The sequence below is a fragment of the Sinohyriopsis cumingii genome, chromosome 9 (assembly GCF_028554795.1).
Source record: "Sinohyriopsis cumingii isolate HCF-2022 chromosome 9, ASM2855479v2, whole genome shotgun sequence".
Taxonomy (NCBI): Eukaryota; Metazoa; Mollusca; class Bivalvia; order Unionida; family Unionidae; genus Sinohyriopsis; species Sinohyriopsis cumingii.
In genome coordinates, this window is record NC_142969.1 from 79,860,608 (window position 1) to 79,878,314 (window position 17,707).

Sequence of the window (17,707 nt, forward strand, 5' to 3'; positions counted from 1 at the left end):
CATATATAATGATATGATTACAAAAAAACAAACACTATGAAATTAGAAAACAGAAAAATGCTGAAAATATTTAAGGTTAGGAAACATTATTAGGTTTTTAAGTCTGCTCTTGCAGTCAAAACAGCTGAGTTTTAAGAGCACTCTTAAACGAGATCACTGTGTTGTTGGGTCTAAGTTCAGTGGGCAATTCGTTCCACGTTGATGGGCCCTGGTATGCAAAAGAACTTTGTCCATATGACTTCATTTTCATAGTGGAAATAATGAGAATACGATTGTCAGAAAAGGAGCTTACGTATCTTGCTGGTGTGTACACATGGGTGAGGTCGAATAGGTATTTGGACTGGAGCCCGTCAGTAAAACGTAGCACAGAGAACAAATTCTGTGTTTGATTCTGGATCGAATGGATAGCCAGTGTAGGGTACATAGCAGGGAGAGGTGTACTCTGATCGTGGTACTCTAAGGATGAGCCGATCAGCTGTCTTGTGGACGTTTTGATGTTTCTGGAGTAGATATTAAGACGAACCAAACATAATTGAGTTACAATAGTCCACTCTTCAAAGAACTAAGGAACACACAAGTATTTTAGTTGCATCAACTGAAATACAATTGCAAATGGAGCTGATGAGTTTCAGCTGAAGATATGCAGCCTTGCATATGCTCATGACATGTTGGAACAATAAGAGAGCACTGTCGAGAGTAACACCAAGGTTTCGTACTGACTGTGTGAATTTAATATTAGTGTTAGCGTGCTTTGGGAAGATTCTGGCAATTAGTACATACTAGTCCTAGATTCAAGTCCGGAACACAATTAGTGTCTGTCCAAAATGAGCATCACTAAGGCACAATTCACACAAGATTTGGAAAAAGAAACACAGCTCCCATGTTTATGCAAAATTGATGCAACGTGTATCCATAACGGGCCTGAATTTACAATAAGGAAATAAAATCATTTCTTCCTTCAGTCTAGTAAAGAAATGTACATCCTGAAGAATAGTGGATCGCCAAATTACAGTAGCAGAACATTACAACTACATCGAGATGTTCTCCTTGCCAGAACGATCAAAGCACCATCATTTTAGTACCCAAAGGACTTGTTTGTTGTTGCTGGGTGGGTGGGTTAAAGTATCCTATTTTAATTTTCCTTACGTTTTTTCTAGCTAAATATCTTTACGTCTGCTCGGAAAATATATTGAGTTAAAATAATGCGACAAAAGGATGTTTGATTCCCATGGGAAGAGGTTTATGGACTGTTATATGTTTAAATTTAATCAACAACATAACAGTGATTATGTGATTCAATGAATGACGTATAAAAACATTATCCCGGTTATACTATTATTGGACTGTTATATGTTAAAATTCAATCAACAACATAAGAATGATTAAACAATATGTTGTAATATTGTCTCAGTGATGAGAAACCTTTAGAAGAATAGTTCGAGAGTTTTATATCATCAACCGCTATCTCCCCATGTCTTCCTTTGGTCGTCCCCTCCAGAAAGACTAGGTCTGTATTGTTACCTCCGCGCGGTACCATTTTATCTTCCAACTCTCCTTGTTGACTCCAAAGTATCGTCCTAATGCTGGAATTTGCTGCTATTAATATGGTTAATGTCTTGGTATCGTACGTTTCCATTTATTCAGATATGAATTAGAAAGTGTCCATTAATTCAAAACAAATACGTTGTTTGTTAGATCAATCATAAAACGTACATTTGCTTAACCGTTGCAATTGGTATTTAATTATGCGACAGTGTGATATGTGCTAAATACAATATTTTTCCAGACATTCCCGATTATTATTATTATTATTATTATTATTGGCCTGGAATCTACAGATTAAAAAAGATGATGCCATTTGGTGAAAGACTTGTAGCGTAATCAATGGTTATTAATAATGATTTTCTTTCAACATTTCAGCAGATCATTGTTGCAACCGTTCTTAAAGGTGTGGTCCTGATTCGGGTCTGTCCCCGGTAAGCCATCCGATCCCTGTCCAAACGTCCAAGCAGCGGAAATGCTGTTCCATCCACACTTACCGTCCTCGAAATTACACTTTTCAAAGGTCGATGACGACGGGTCAAGGTCAAAGGCATAAAGAATTCGCATCAATTTAAAGCAAACAACATATAATCCCTATTTCATTTTTGAAATGATTTGAGATCTGTTAAGGTCTCGAGATATCGAAAATTTACAGTTTTGTATCAAGTGTTTGCATTCAAACAAAAAAAACATTGTTTTATTACCGGCATGTACACACACACACACACACACACACACACACACACACACACACACACACATATATATATATATATATATATATATATATATATATATATATATATATATATATATATATATATATATATACAGTAACTAAGTTTTCTGGAGTATAGCAAATTATACACATCTCCAGGGTCTTATCACTACCATTCACATGCCTCATTGTCTGGGTCACAATCAGTGCTCATGCCATTATTAAAATCTATCACTCAGTATTACCTAGACTGATTATCTAATGTTTTATTCGACTGAGTATCGAATGTTTACTCGATTGAGAATCTATCTAGATAGAGGACAAGTCTATGGTTTTATAGAAAATGGCGCAAGGTTATAAACAAGACTCTTTACTGTGTGACTTGTGAATGTTATACGATGCAAAATGTTAGAGTAGATCGATCTTTGCAAACTTCAAAACATGTCAGATCAGAAAAAAGGACAAATCAACACCGTTTTACAAACTTTAAAAGATTAAGAAGAATATGAGAGTAATGTAATACAGCACTCAGGACTGAGAACATGAATAATGCTCATTGCGACCTTTAAAATTAGATTCACGATCATCCAGTTCTGTAATTACTAAACCTTGCCCGATATTTTTGTTTCGGAGGGCGCGACGTATTACTGTCTAAATAACGGCCTTGTTTAGTGTGTTCCCAAGTTGGATGACAGTATAGCAATTGTATTACATCAATATTTAAAGAATTATAAATAAGTAAAACTGACAAGGTTTTGTGTCTCTTTATTTCTGACATTATAATGGATATTTATCCACTTCATGTATAATTCATGCATACCCAACATGCTTGTGAGAAGGGACTGCAACTTTTGCTTGTGGAACTCCTATTTTCACCAAACTTCTAGTGAGATCCCTCTCTCTCTCTTTCCCTTACACACACACACACACACACACACACACAACTTACTGAAGAAACTATAAAGTGGGATCCTTTAACATCTTGTAAGGACCCTATACAATTCAAATGTGGGGGTCCTCAGGACTTCATAAAATATAAATTTAACGGAAGCCCCGAAGTCTCTGTAGGAAAGCAAGGAGACCAATCTATGAATATTGTCAAATGATCAGCAGAAATGAACATTAGGAAGCATCTTGTAGTGTCCAGTTATCAACTTGAATTAGTCATTAGGAATAACCTTACTGAGTCAAATCATCAGCTACATCGAACATTAGGAAGCAGGTTGAGGAGTTGAACAATAAGCTACATCGAACATTAGGAAGCAGCTTGAGCAGTTGAACAATAAGCTACATCAAACATTAGGAAGCAGGTTGAGGAGTTGAACAATAAGCTACGTCGAACATTAGGAAGCAGGTTGAGGAGTTGAACAATAAGCTACATCGAACATTAGGAAACACTTTGACAAATGAAACGATCCGATAAATAAAATTTTAGGAATTGCCTTGTTGAGTCACACCATCAGCTAAATCAAACATTAGGAATCAAGTTGTGGAGTCAAACAAACAACCAAATCAAATATTTTGAACCACGTTGTATAGAGAAATCATCAGCTAAATCAAACATTAGAAATCAAGTCGTGGAGTCAAACAAACAACCAAATCAAATATTTTTGAACCACGTTGTATAGAGAAATCGTCAGCTAAATCAAACATTAGAAATCATGTTGTTGAGTCAAACAAACAACCAAATCGAATATTTTGAACCACGTTGTATAGAGAAATCCTCAGCTAAATCAAACATTAGAAATCAAGTTGATGAGTCATGTTAGGAAGCACGTTGTAGAGTCAAACCATCAGCTATATCGAATGTTAAGAAGCACGTTGTGGAGTCAAACAATCAGTTAAATCAAACATTAGGAAACACCTTTTAGGGTGAACTCATCAGCGAAATTGAACATCGGCAAGCATCTTTAAGAGTTGCAGATATTCTGGGTTGGTCTTTATCAAGACATTATTCGCGCTTCTAATGAATCCACTTTTTGTGACGCACTTAGATCTAAAAATTTGAAGTATGTGGTTGTACGAATAAATAGGGAAATAGCTAATTAAATAGTAAACAATGAAAGATGTAGAGAACTGTGCATACGTTGTGTACACCGAAGTACTCAAAACGAGAGATACAATGATAATGTTTATATGCAAAATGTTTTGAGAATTGAGCTGAGAACTTTATTACATGACATAAAACATCCCACTTAAATAAACTGTCCAAGTAGCTAGTTTCATTGATGCAGACAACCTAACACGAAAAGCAACTTCATTGATGCAGACAACTTAACACGAAAGGCAAATTCATTGATTTACAAAAACAGTTGAAGGTGGAAATTGCTTCCAGAAGAAGAACAAGAACGAGGAGGATTAAGTGGGGAAAAAATGCACCAATACTATAAGAGAAATATTCCTAAAGACGAAAATTATGATCATGAATTTGAACAAGTAACACAGTTCACCGACACCACACTGCAAAGAAAGTGAATCCCACAAAGTATTTTGCTTAACAGAGCCTTCTATCGAGAACATTTTAGATAGAAAGATTATTTTTCACAAAATAAACCCTCCTAGTCAGAAAAACATGACAAAATAGGGCTTTCTCCGCTGACTTGAAGTGTTATCTCATGAAAATATCTACCTCTACAACTATTTCTGTTAGCACAGGGGTATCTCGCGAAAACACTCGGTGGCGTCGTCACTTTCTCTGTTGATGAAACACTAGTGTTTCTGTGAAAGTCCCTGGCAGAGTTTGCTTGTCGTCGCCGTGCTGTCTAGTTAAAAATTGTATCTAACCCAACTCGATATCGTGTTCGAGGATCATGTAAATGTATTGTTACAAATCCGTGTGGTTTTGCCTGAGCACGACTAAAGAAATTTCTGAATTTATTTATGTCCATGTCGCCGCTGCACCAAGTCTGATGTATATTTCGTAATGTGTGTATGTCAACGCCGTTGAACAGCGCAAGAATGTTACAGTTATCTCTGATCACTTTCGGAATTTGTGCATATCTTTGAGTTACATAAATCACATCCACATTTTTATGTCTGCCGCGTGAAAATATACTGGCAGGGTTTGTTTGTTTGTCCAACATCACATCGTCGTACACGACTAAATTATTGATGCTCCCGTCAATATCATCGATACCCGGCGACTCAGCGATGTCAGTAATAAATTCAATAACATCATCACCGTCATTTATCGCCGCTGCATTCTCATTAAAATCTTTTAACACGTTGTAGCATCGCTGATCGTCCACAGATGGAGCTACCAAATACAACTTATCCTACTTAATCCATTTCATTGTTAAATTAAGTAACAACTGCGTCTTACCCGACCCAGATGGGCCTATAATAATCATTCGGACAGAATTTGGTAGCACTGAGTTATGTTTGATTGGCTCTCGTCGTTTTGTAGCAGAAAAGTCAGTGATCTCCATTAGATATATCATAAAATAATATGGATTTATATTGTGTGAAATGTAGAACACGTACCCCAACTGCAGATATGATAACCACTACAACAAAAAATAATCGATCTGCACTTACAGGCAAGTATGAACGATGCGGTACAAAAAAGTTTAAATTTATTATATAAAAAAGGAGGTGATATCGCAGCCAAGTTAACAGCGTTGCCAGGAGCTCCGTGGGCTAAATACCCAGGAGAAAAACATCTTCCAGGATATAATTACTGTGGTCCTGGAACCCGACTTGATATCAGACTTAATGACCAGAATCAGCCCAATCCACGTGAGTATCCGATAAACGCTATTGATAAGGCGTGTCATGCGCATGATGTAGTTTATCGAAGTAAGGATTTACAACAGCGCCATCTCGCGGATGTGAAATTAATTCATGCGTTAAATGCCATCACTGATAAATCTTTCAAAGAAAAGTTAGCATCCTGGTTAATAAAATCCGCAATGAAAGGTAAATTAGCGCTAGGTGCTGGTATATAATGGAGTCGATTTATTATTCCTCAAAGGGATATTGGAGAGGTAGCGCAGCAATTAGTAAACTCGCTGAAGCAGCAAAGGTTACGCGAGCTACTGCTAAAAAGTGGTTATCCCGACAGGCAATATGGCAAATTTATCTACCGCGTCCTAAACAAATTCACTTTGAGCATTTCAATGTTAATGTGCCAAATGAGGTTCATCAGGCTGATATATTATTTCTGCCACACGATACTATTAAAATCCGGAGAACTCAAAACACATACAAGTACGCGTAAACTGTAGTTGATGTTGCAAGTAGATACAAAGATGCCGAGCCTTTAACAACTAAAACAGCATCCGAGGTTGCTTCTGCGTTTGAACGAATTTATCAACGAGGTGCTGGACCACAGAGTGGTCTGCGAAGGCCATATTTATTGCAAGTTGATCCTGGCAAAGAATTTCAAGATGCAATATCATCGTTGATGAAGCAACATAACGTCACCATCAGACGAGGGCATACTGAAATTCACCGTGATCAGGCAATTGTTGAGCGATTCAATCGAACACTTGCTGAGCGGTTATTTAGATATCAATACGCGAAGGAATTCATTCAGGATACGAGATCGCGCGAATGGGTCGCAAGATTACCAAGCGTGATAGCTGCGCTAAATAATGAAATTACTCGAACAACCAACATGAAACCTGCCATCGCGATCACAAAAAAACATATACCCGTACGACGTGATTCTTCAGCACAACCAATACTGGGTAATGTCACTGTGAGATATTTATATGAACCAGGTGAACTTGAAGGCGGTAAACGAAGAGCGACTGATCCTATTTGGAGTGTTACCACACACAAGATATCCACCGTGACAAGATCCACTGGCAGACCAGCGATCTACAGGTTGGATTCAACAGCTCCTCAACGTGGATTCACACGTGAGCAATTACAAGTAATTCCCGAGGACACACAATTACCACCCCGATCACTTAACTAGCGCCAAGGGTGCTAGCACCCCGACGTCGATTACACTCAAGACAGGTCAGCATGATATTATCACGTGTATGACCGCGACTGTTATCTTTTCTATCTACGGTGAATTGTCTTGGATTATTACTCGAATACTGCCATAGCATTATACAATTACAGCTCGCACAGTGATTATTCTGCTGTTGTTTCAGCGCAACAACGAAGTCATCGTCGAGGTCGAAATCGCGATTATTTTTTTTGTCGCTTTGTTTGTCACCGGCGAGTTATTTTTTCTTCTTATTATGTCGCTGTTGTTTTCATTATTAATTTTATCAGCTTTTGAATCTTCCAAGACAATTCTTCGCAGTTGAGATATTCTTCTGACTCTGGACACAGCCAAGTAGACCAAGTTTGACCATTCGATTCGATCATCAACAATCCAGACAGTTGTATCACTGATAGTTAGTCCTTGAGATGAATGAATTGTCATTGCGCATCCCAGCGTCCACGGGGATTTGTTCAATTTTAGTGCATCTTTCACAGCATTAATATCAACTAACACAATATCATTCAGTACTAAATTCCGTTTCTCTGTTTTCCCAGGAATATCAACATCTATATTCTGTAACCGCGTATCAGCTGGTCTATAACATAACGGCACTGGCAGCATTGGAAACTTTTCTTGTTGTAATTGAAATAGCTTTTGTTGAAGTGTGTCTCTGACTATCTTTCTACTTGCCACTATCAAATCATCTGGTTTCCATGTTTTCCAAAAGTCGCTCATTGAAGTTTCAGGAATCATCTCGCGCATAATTTCACATTGAATTTTATTCGGTTGTAATCTGATTAATATTTTAAATTCCTTCAACGTTGCATCAAGTGCTCTATGATCATCAGTCACTTCTTCATAACAATCAACAAAATCTTTTAACCACGAATGTGGGGATATGCCGACAAACGGAGGTGGCTGACCGTAATCGCCGCACATTATCACTGCAGTATTCGCTGTTAGCAGCCAATCAAGAAATGTTTTTAACGTTTCCAACGGTACCGTACATATCTCATCCCAAATTATTTTCTCGGGAATATATTTTGTTCCCATTCGATCTGAGGTCCACACACCGCCGCTGTATTTGAAAAAGCTGTGATAAGTACAAGAATTGACTCCTCGTTGTTTCATCTCCCTGGCAAGCCTGTGTGTAGGTGTTGGTGTTAGCACAATCATATCTGAATTGAAAATCTTCGATTTTCCAAATAATTCAATCGCTCGAGTTGTCTTACCAGACCCACCCGGTCCGTTCAAATAAACAGTTTTGTGTCTGGTGATTGGATCATGCACAGATGGTGCGTTAGACATTTCTGATAATTCTGATTTCCAATAATTATCCTTAATTGTAACATCAGCGGATTCACAATATTCATGTAACATCTCCGCTTTTATTCTCCACGAACTCCATGATTCATCGTTGCTTGTAAAACGAGCCAGTGATTCTAAATATCTTTTATTGATATAAAATGAATCCGTTGCAACTCTAACTGTCGGGAAAACGATTTATCATTGATAGCAAATTTACAGAAACATAAGCCAGCATCGAAGATCTTAGATGTGTGTATTGAGGCGATTCTCCGTCGATATAACTTACAATTGTGCCCAACTTTTTCCCGTCGGACAAGAGCGCGTCCTCCCGATTACAAAATATATTTCTCGCAACGGCATCAGCAATTATAAAATCCAATTCAGCATCATCGATAATCAGTCGCGAGTGATGTAGCTTGTGCTCATATGCAGCACCTTGAGTAAATTTACCGATTATTCTTCGTCCGAGATCTTTTGCTATTTTTTCACTATTGCTAAGTTTGATCTTGAGAACTTTAGGAGCCTCACCGATAATGACATCCATGGGAGTATTTGGACTCTCTCGTGCATACTCGCTAATAACTTCATCGAGACTGATACGCTCCGGTGTTGGTAACCAAACTGAGGTCTGCGGTCGATATGATATGATTGCTTCACTGACAGTCAACGATACCAGTATTCGGCTGTCAAGCATATATCGCAATAACACTATTGGTACCCAAAGCTTCCCGGATAACACGCAATCATATCCCGGTAGTCATACCGGGTATTCCACAGCCCGCCATGTCCAATCTCGACACAACTTAATTGTATATCCGAAAGAAACTGACTTCGGGTTGGTCTCCATGAATTTCTTTCTCTTGCAGCGTGAGCGGCAACACTCGGAATTGTCAAACAATTAACCAGTAACTGCTCAGTGTTTTCTGAATATTTCTCTGCGAGTTTTTTCATTTGTTGTTGCAACGACTCCGTCCGGTATAATTCACCGTTGGGTTTTACAAATTGATCATACTCGGAATCTTCGGAGCTTTTAAACAACCACATCGACACAGGGTCGGTTTTGCTTATCTGTTTGATAGCATCAAATATATTTCCCGAATAATATTTCACAACACGATCCCGCTGAAATATCATAACTACGTTAGTCCAAGCATGAGCGTTATGATCAATGATATTTATTGGAGCCCCGTATCGATTATATTTCGATCTGTATAATATTTCCTTTGTTATCGTTGTTACGGTTATGGGAAATCTTAATGCGCTTTCTAGCTTGGCAACATCGTTTATTGACGCTCCTGTGTGTTTGACCCGCTCAGCCCATGCTACTATCTTGGACCGTCTTAACGCAGTCAAACCGTTTCCACGCATCGCATTTTTAAAATGTTCCATTACTCGCTCGGCTACACAATTCAGCGCCAACGACGTAGTCGCCAACGACGTAGTCGTCCTCATCGGGGTGAGTTTATCAATATTTGGTTTTTTATTGGATAGATTCCATAAACGACTGCGGTCACAGGATACGCTCGAGCGTAATATGGTTTATCAATCCCGGTCAGCATTCCTGGTTTGGAATCTTTACTTAACAGAATGGTCTTTCCGCTGGCAAGAACAAGGTCGAGTTTGTCACGGATAATCCATGTATCAGAATCTGCTTGCACAATAAATTTTATTCTGAAAAATATTTCCGACCACCCTCATCAGAGGTGAGATAATCGATAATTGTTTTTGCTCGTGCATCATTCATTGTAGCATCGATGACTTTGTCAACGACATTGACAGAATCGTCGCGGATAATTTTAAATGACGACAACACGTGAGATGCGCCGTCGTCGCGGAATTCTTTTTTGGCATTCCTGATAATATTAAATAGATCAGTCAGGGATTGTCGTCGTATGTCCCGGGTTAGTCTGTCAAGATCGAATCTCCCGGCGCCAACTGCAGATAACCTCGAAAACTCCTCCATATTATATTTAAGACAAATATTTAAAAAAGAAATATTATATATACAAATGAATAATTGCAAGTGGTTAAAAGTTGGATCTGTAACAGTTTGTAATAAGTCCTGCAGGAAGGAATTCTGTGGTGAACACATTCAAAGCATCAAACGGGGAAGCACAGGACCTATATCATGCCCGCGATGTGATATTGGGGTCAGAGATAAAACGCAGTTATGTGCAAAATGCGGAGGAAAGCGATACCGTGAACTCAAGCGATATTACAATAAAAAAAATAATGGAGATGCGCTGAAATCCGAGCGTGATTATATAACTAAGTTTTCAGACAAATTATAAATTAGACAAATATATTATTATATAAATAAGTCAAGAATTTGTTCCACATCCTATCATTAAAAATTACGAAGCATCTCGCGAGGGAATAGTCAGAAATAGCAGATTGAAAAAACCAGTTGGTGTTGTTGAAAAATCTGGTTGTCTTAGATTTACTGCTGCGAAAAAGAAGTATCTTTGTCATCGTTTCGTGTTCGAGTGTTTCCATGGAGAGATCAAAGACGGTCTTGTAATTGATCACATTGATGGACAGACACTTAATAATAATTTATCCAATTTAAGAGCTGTGACACAAAGCCAAAATTGTGGGGCTGGTAATACTGGCTGTGGCAATAAGAGCGCCAAGAAAGTTGTCAGATCTTTCAACATAAGTACCTGTGAAGAAAAAATATTTCACTCAATGAATTCAGCTACCAAGTATTTCCGTATTCACCCGATATCAGTCCAACGTGTTGCAGAAAATATAATCAAATCTACCCTCTCAAAAACATATAAGCAAAAGATTATTTTTCATTATCACTAAAATCCTAGGATTTCCAAACGGAGATAACTCCGTTAGGCATATCTCATGCAATTAGTTCCCTCCCCTTGTGCATGTCATTACAAGTAAACTTAATCAGCGATATATTATTTACAGGTAACACAGCGAGCAGACGGTTTTCTGTGCACAAGGAAGTAAATAACTTCCCTTTATTCCTTAACAAAGTCAAGAATGATTTTATCGTAGACAAAGGCGTAATTGTCTATTTATCTTTTTTTGCGGATGAAATCTATATTTTATTACACTTGTTCGGGGTTATGGTTCATCTATATTTTCCACATGATCATATTTAAGAAAAAACATTTTAAACAAGTCACGCCCATCGCGTGAGCTATTTTTGAGCTTCCAAGTATCAGTCGGTTTATGTACGATACGATCCTATTAGAAGACGGAGTCTTCGAGTTCAACAGCAATCAATACCATCTCGTCATATCCGCTCATGGCGGATACTTTTTGCGTCCATCCATGGGTTGATTTTCGGGATGGTATTGTCCCGCTGTTGAGTGTAGAAAAATGACTCCGTTAGGATAAGTCGTCTTACTATCTGTCTGTGCTGTCCTTAGTTACTACTATATATCTGCATAATACTACTGTAAGCTTGCTAAAATGCGGTGGCAATTTAGAAGCTTTACAGATGTAAATATAATATGTCTACAATACTACTGTGTAAGCTTGCGAAAATGTGGTGGCAATTTAGAAGCTTTACAGATGTAAATACTACTGTCCTAGGATAAGTTAGAATTAAGTTATATAGTGTAAAATACTACTGTAAGCTTGCTCAAATGCGGTGGCAATTTAGAAGCTTTACAGATGTAAATACTACATGTTGTGTGTTGTCCCTATATGAACCTTGCTAGCATATCATTCAGGTAAGCTAGGGGTTCAATACGGGGAATGTCTCGTCGCTCGCAAACACACACCCTCTGGGCTCTCTAGACTGTTATTTGACAGGTTAGGGGCTCACATGGGGGTCGTGTTTCCGCTCCTGAGTTTGGTAGGATGTCATAAGACACCCTAGAGACTCAAAGGAGATGTGGTGTCTATTTTTTTCTTTTAAATATATAATATATATATATATATATATATATATATATATATATATATATATATATATATATATATATATATATATATATATATATATATATATATATATATATATATATATATATATATATATATATATATATATATATATATATATATATATGTATGTTTGTATGTATATATATATATATATATATATATATATATATATATATATATGTATGTTTGTATGTATATATATATATATATATATATATATATATATATATATATATATATATATATATATATATATATATATATATATATATATATATATATATATATATATATGTGTGTGTGTATATATGTATCTATATATATATATATATATATATATATATATATATATATATATATATATATATATATATATATATATATATATGAATTACGAAAATATCAATAATGTGATTGCTGCTATTAAAAAATTAGAAGAACAAGGATTTAATTTATCACTAAATCCTGAAACAATCATGTCTGATTTTGAATCATTTTATGAAGCTAAATGTGCAGGGCGTTATATTCTTCCTGCTCAATATCGATTCATAAAAAAATTCAAAATAATTTGTATAAATCGCTGGCCACAGTAGAAGAAGCACAAGTAAATGAATTTGTTTCACTGTCTTGTGCAATTGAAAAGATTAGGTTGGCACTGGCAGCCGAGTATGAAACAAAAAAGATAATAAATACTCGCGTTAGAAAATTGAAACATTGTATGTCCCTTGACGAAGTCAAGGATGACAAAGTCAATGACGAAGTCAATGATGAAATTAAGGACGACGAGGAAGTAAATTGATTTCATCAAGTACTTGGAAATGAAATCGAAAGTAAAAAAAATATATTACTTTTTTTTTTACTTCCTTGATCAAATCCAGGAGATGAAATCAAGGAGATGAAATCAGCGCGATAAGTCGGTCAGGTTCAATGCAGGAGTGTGCATAATTGAGAATTTGATCTCTGTCACATACTATTGCGGTAATATGCTCGCGTCTGAGATTATCTAACTGTTGCTGTGTTAGTAAGAAATCTTCGTCTCCGTATTCATCAATAAGCAATTTAACGTTAATTTCTTCTTGTGCAAATGCAGCCCTAACTGCTTCCTCGAGTGCTTGTTTGTCATAGACGAAAATATCGGTGTGGTGATACATATTTAAGATTTATATAAATCTAATTTAATCTACGATCTAAATACGCGTATATACTCGAGGATTTGATGTATATCGCAATGCGCGATCGCAACATGATCTTTTATCAATACTTGCAGTTGTGCATCAGTCAGTATAAAATCGTCATGACCGTATATATCAACAATTATTTTTTCCGGGGTAACTTTTCCGGTTTTGACAGCGCTATCAAGAAGTTCCTTATCATGTATGAAACATTTCACGCGGTGATACATTATATGATACTTGCTTGATTAATTGTGGAAATCCTAAAAATCTGCGATTTTCAATATATTTTTTTATTGTTTAAAATAATTTATTGAAATATTTTTTATGTTGACGGTGACATTACTGCTATTGTTGTCGTCGTCAGTGACATCACTGCTATCGTTGTCGTCGTCAGTGACATCACTGCTATCATTGTCGTCGTCACTGTCGTCGACAGTGCTATCATCAATGAAATCATCATCACATTTTTTCTTCAGGGACATTATTATAATATGATATTATTAATTGAAAAATCGTTTTACGATTGAAAGTCCCGAAAATCGAAGATTTTCGAGTCGAAGACTTCCGCGATTTTTACTAGTAAAGTGAAATGCACGAGTCATGTTATATTTTAAAATAATTTATTGAAATATTTTTTATGTTGACGGTGACATTACTGCTATCATCATCGTTATCAGTGACATCACTGCTATCATCATCGTTATCAGTGACATCACTGCTATCATCATCGTTGTCAGTGACATCACTGCTGTCATATCATCGTTGTCACTGCTATCATCAATGAAATCATCATCTCATTTTTTCTTCAGGGACATTATTATAATATAATATTATTAATTGAAAGTCCCGAAAATCGAAGATTTTTAGGACTTTGAAATCCTCACGATTGAAAGTCTTAAAACTTGGAAACCGTTTTACGATTTCACCAGGAGACTAATATGTAGTGTTTCATTTCGCAAATCAAGGGGATTCCCAGACTGGTCTGTCAGCGTGAAATTTATTCTGGTCAGCCATGGATTATGACATCGTAGATAGACCGGATTGATTGGCCCTTGCACAATCAGAAATCCAGGTGTTCTTTCGGAGTAAATGAATAAAGAATAAATCCTTGATGGGCTTGATTTGATAATGTCGTGTCTGTGCTGTAACTGCCATCGATGACATCACACACAAGATTGACCGCGACCACTGAAGTTATATTTACGATGCCCGGGGATACATGACGGCCTTGCCCTTCGGTGTTATTGTTATGTCTGAGGATACTTGGCTCCGGTAGTGTTTTTCTGTGTTGTGCGAGTACGTCATCGAAGGACTCATTGATGAGGTCGGTGACGGATTTTCTTAACTCGGGAACGTTGTATCCGGGAAATTTATAATTCGGCAGCGTGGCTTCTGTCAGCGAGTGATCAGTTAGAAATCTTTGCTTATTGTGAATAAATCTGCCATCAGAGTGATCAATTATTCCTCGAATTACTCGCTGGTTAATATATTCCATATCTGCGGCAAGCTGATTTAATATTTCAATCCGCGCAATAATTTCGCTGCGTGAACTTGTTATATCGAAAAAATGTTCTTGGAAGAACCGCCGTAGCTCCGCTAGTAGTATTTTATATAGCTCCTTAATATTTTCAAAATATTTAATAATCTCGCTTAGTAGAAGAATATCTCCACTGGAATCATCTCCTTTACGAGAAAGAAATCTCCACCAAATATTGTCCGCACTACTGTAGAGGGAAAACACGACATCCGACGTTGCGTAGTCTTTTTTTAAAATATTCAGATGTCGTCCGTATATTGTTTGAACATCGTGATATGATTGTTTGTCGGTGATATAATCAGAATTTTTAGGTTCAGGTGGACGTGGTTTTTCAGGCGGTTTTGATTCAGGCCATCCTAACACTGTTCTGATTGAGCTGTTGTATATATCCACGGCGTAGTCTGGGGTGCTTATTTCGATCGCGGATGACAGCGTTGGCTCATGAACAGCTATTGCTATTTTGGATTCCTTTGTTGTAATATTTTTTATTCGACGTTGTAATTCCTCATTGATTTCTTCGATTTGATAAGACCCGGTTGGTAACCCAATGACATTCCAGTCTGGCGTGGCATCGGGTTTATTTTTATATGCAAACACAAACGAATTATTTGCTGCTAATTTACCAAACGATTTTGATCTGATATTGGGCCAACTGTGATATACTCGTAATTGTGCTAACGCGATCTCGCTTACTGGAATCGCAGTTGGAAAATTAATACTGAATTCTGGCTTAGTTGAGGTTACTGTTAACAAAGATGTTCGCGCCGGGCTTGTATTTGCGACTATCTGCTGAAGTAATTCCGTCATTATTTATCTGCTGTCGTTTCAAATCGAAGTTCTTTGTGTAATCGTTGTACGCGGCTGCCATCTGCGCGAATTCGGAATCTGATATTGTTGTATCGTCAAGACTGGATGATATCAACGACGACACTTTCGAGTAGGTGCTCGTGGCCGCGCTGTTTAACTTTTCATATTCGTGCAATTTTGTTAGCGCACACGAGGATATTTTTTTCGCAATGATATTAGCAACTCCTGCAATTGTCGCTGATGTTGAAATTGTGATTGTAATCGCGATTGCAGTTGTCACCGGAGTTAACGCAGACAATAGCACCCCAGTAGATGCAACTACCGCGGTTACCGAATACACTATTGTGTCTAACATGGTTACACGCCGTTTGTATTTTTTATCTTTGTTGCGCATTTGTCAATAGTATGTTTTAACTCTGAATGCCATTCGCGTACTTGATCATATCTATATTGCTGTGCACTTAATGACTCTGTCATTAGTGTGGTCGTTGATGCTGACTTTAATGCCATTTTATTATTTTACGCGGTAACCAATTGAGGCGTTTCCGCTACAAATTCCAAGCACCACCAGTAAGATGTTGCGGTTAATTTCTTGTCGGCGGCTTCCAGTATAAATGTTTCTTCGGTTTCCTTGTTTAATATGATAGTCACAACCCCGAAATACTTATCAGTGGAATGTCTCCAGGGATATGTTGTGAAGATTTCAAATTTAGCGGCACTGAACACAGACAGTCTATACAAGCCAGTGGCTGTTGCTGTATATTTGATAGTATTATTATGTTTGGACCATGTTGCGAATCCCGATGATACCGTATATGTTATGTTAGTGATATGCCCAGGAGTAACTCCAGTGGGGACTTTAATGAAACTGGTTTTGCTAACGATCTCAGGAATCGCCGCTACGATGTTTTGCTGTGTTTGTTTGATTGTGTCAATATTGGTCTTGATATCAGAAAGTTTTATGTCGATGACGGGAGGAGTTCCAAAGAACTTATCCGTGGCATCATCGGTTTTTTGAAAGTTTCTTCGAAGTCTTGTGAACGCGTTTACATGAACATCATACTCTGCCCGCAACGTGGTTAGTTTACCGTCAACGGCGCTAGCGCTTGCATCAACATATTGTTTGTTTGCGGCATCTTCTGGGGGTGTTGGATCTCTTAAAACCACTATTTTGTTGCCGTTCATGCTGAGTTCACCTGTCATTGTATCACCGGTCTTCGCTACACGTTCCCCTGCAGCTTTTTGTATGTCATCTCGAAGCGCCGCGATTGAGATCAGCGAATCTCTGATTTTTCCGCTGTCAGTGAACACAGGGATGTTACCCGGAGTGGCTCCAATAACCCTACGAATTATTTCATGCCATTTGATATCAGTGGGTTTTAGTTTTCCGTGCAGGTCCTGAAAAATAACAACCTCATCTGGGTCTATCCCGGTCAGACTTAAAAGATTATCGATTTCATCTTTGGTCGCATATTTTGATAAATCCACATCGGCGCGTTTTTTTTCTTTGTTTCGATGAGAGATCTTCCGTAAATATCAACCATTATTTGATAGGAAACTGTTTAAATCGACCCTTGATATACTCGTGCACGATTTTGTGAGGTAGTTTGGTTGACGCTGATATCGCATCAAGACCATTTAATACTTCACGGCCACATATCGGAGGATCGGTCAGTGTTTGTGTTGGTAACGTTGAATACCAAACTTTCCCTGTCAGGGGGATGTTTTTTGTATATCGGAGAAATTCAACTGGCGGTGCT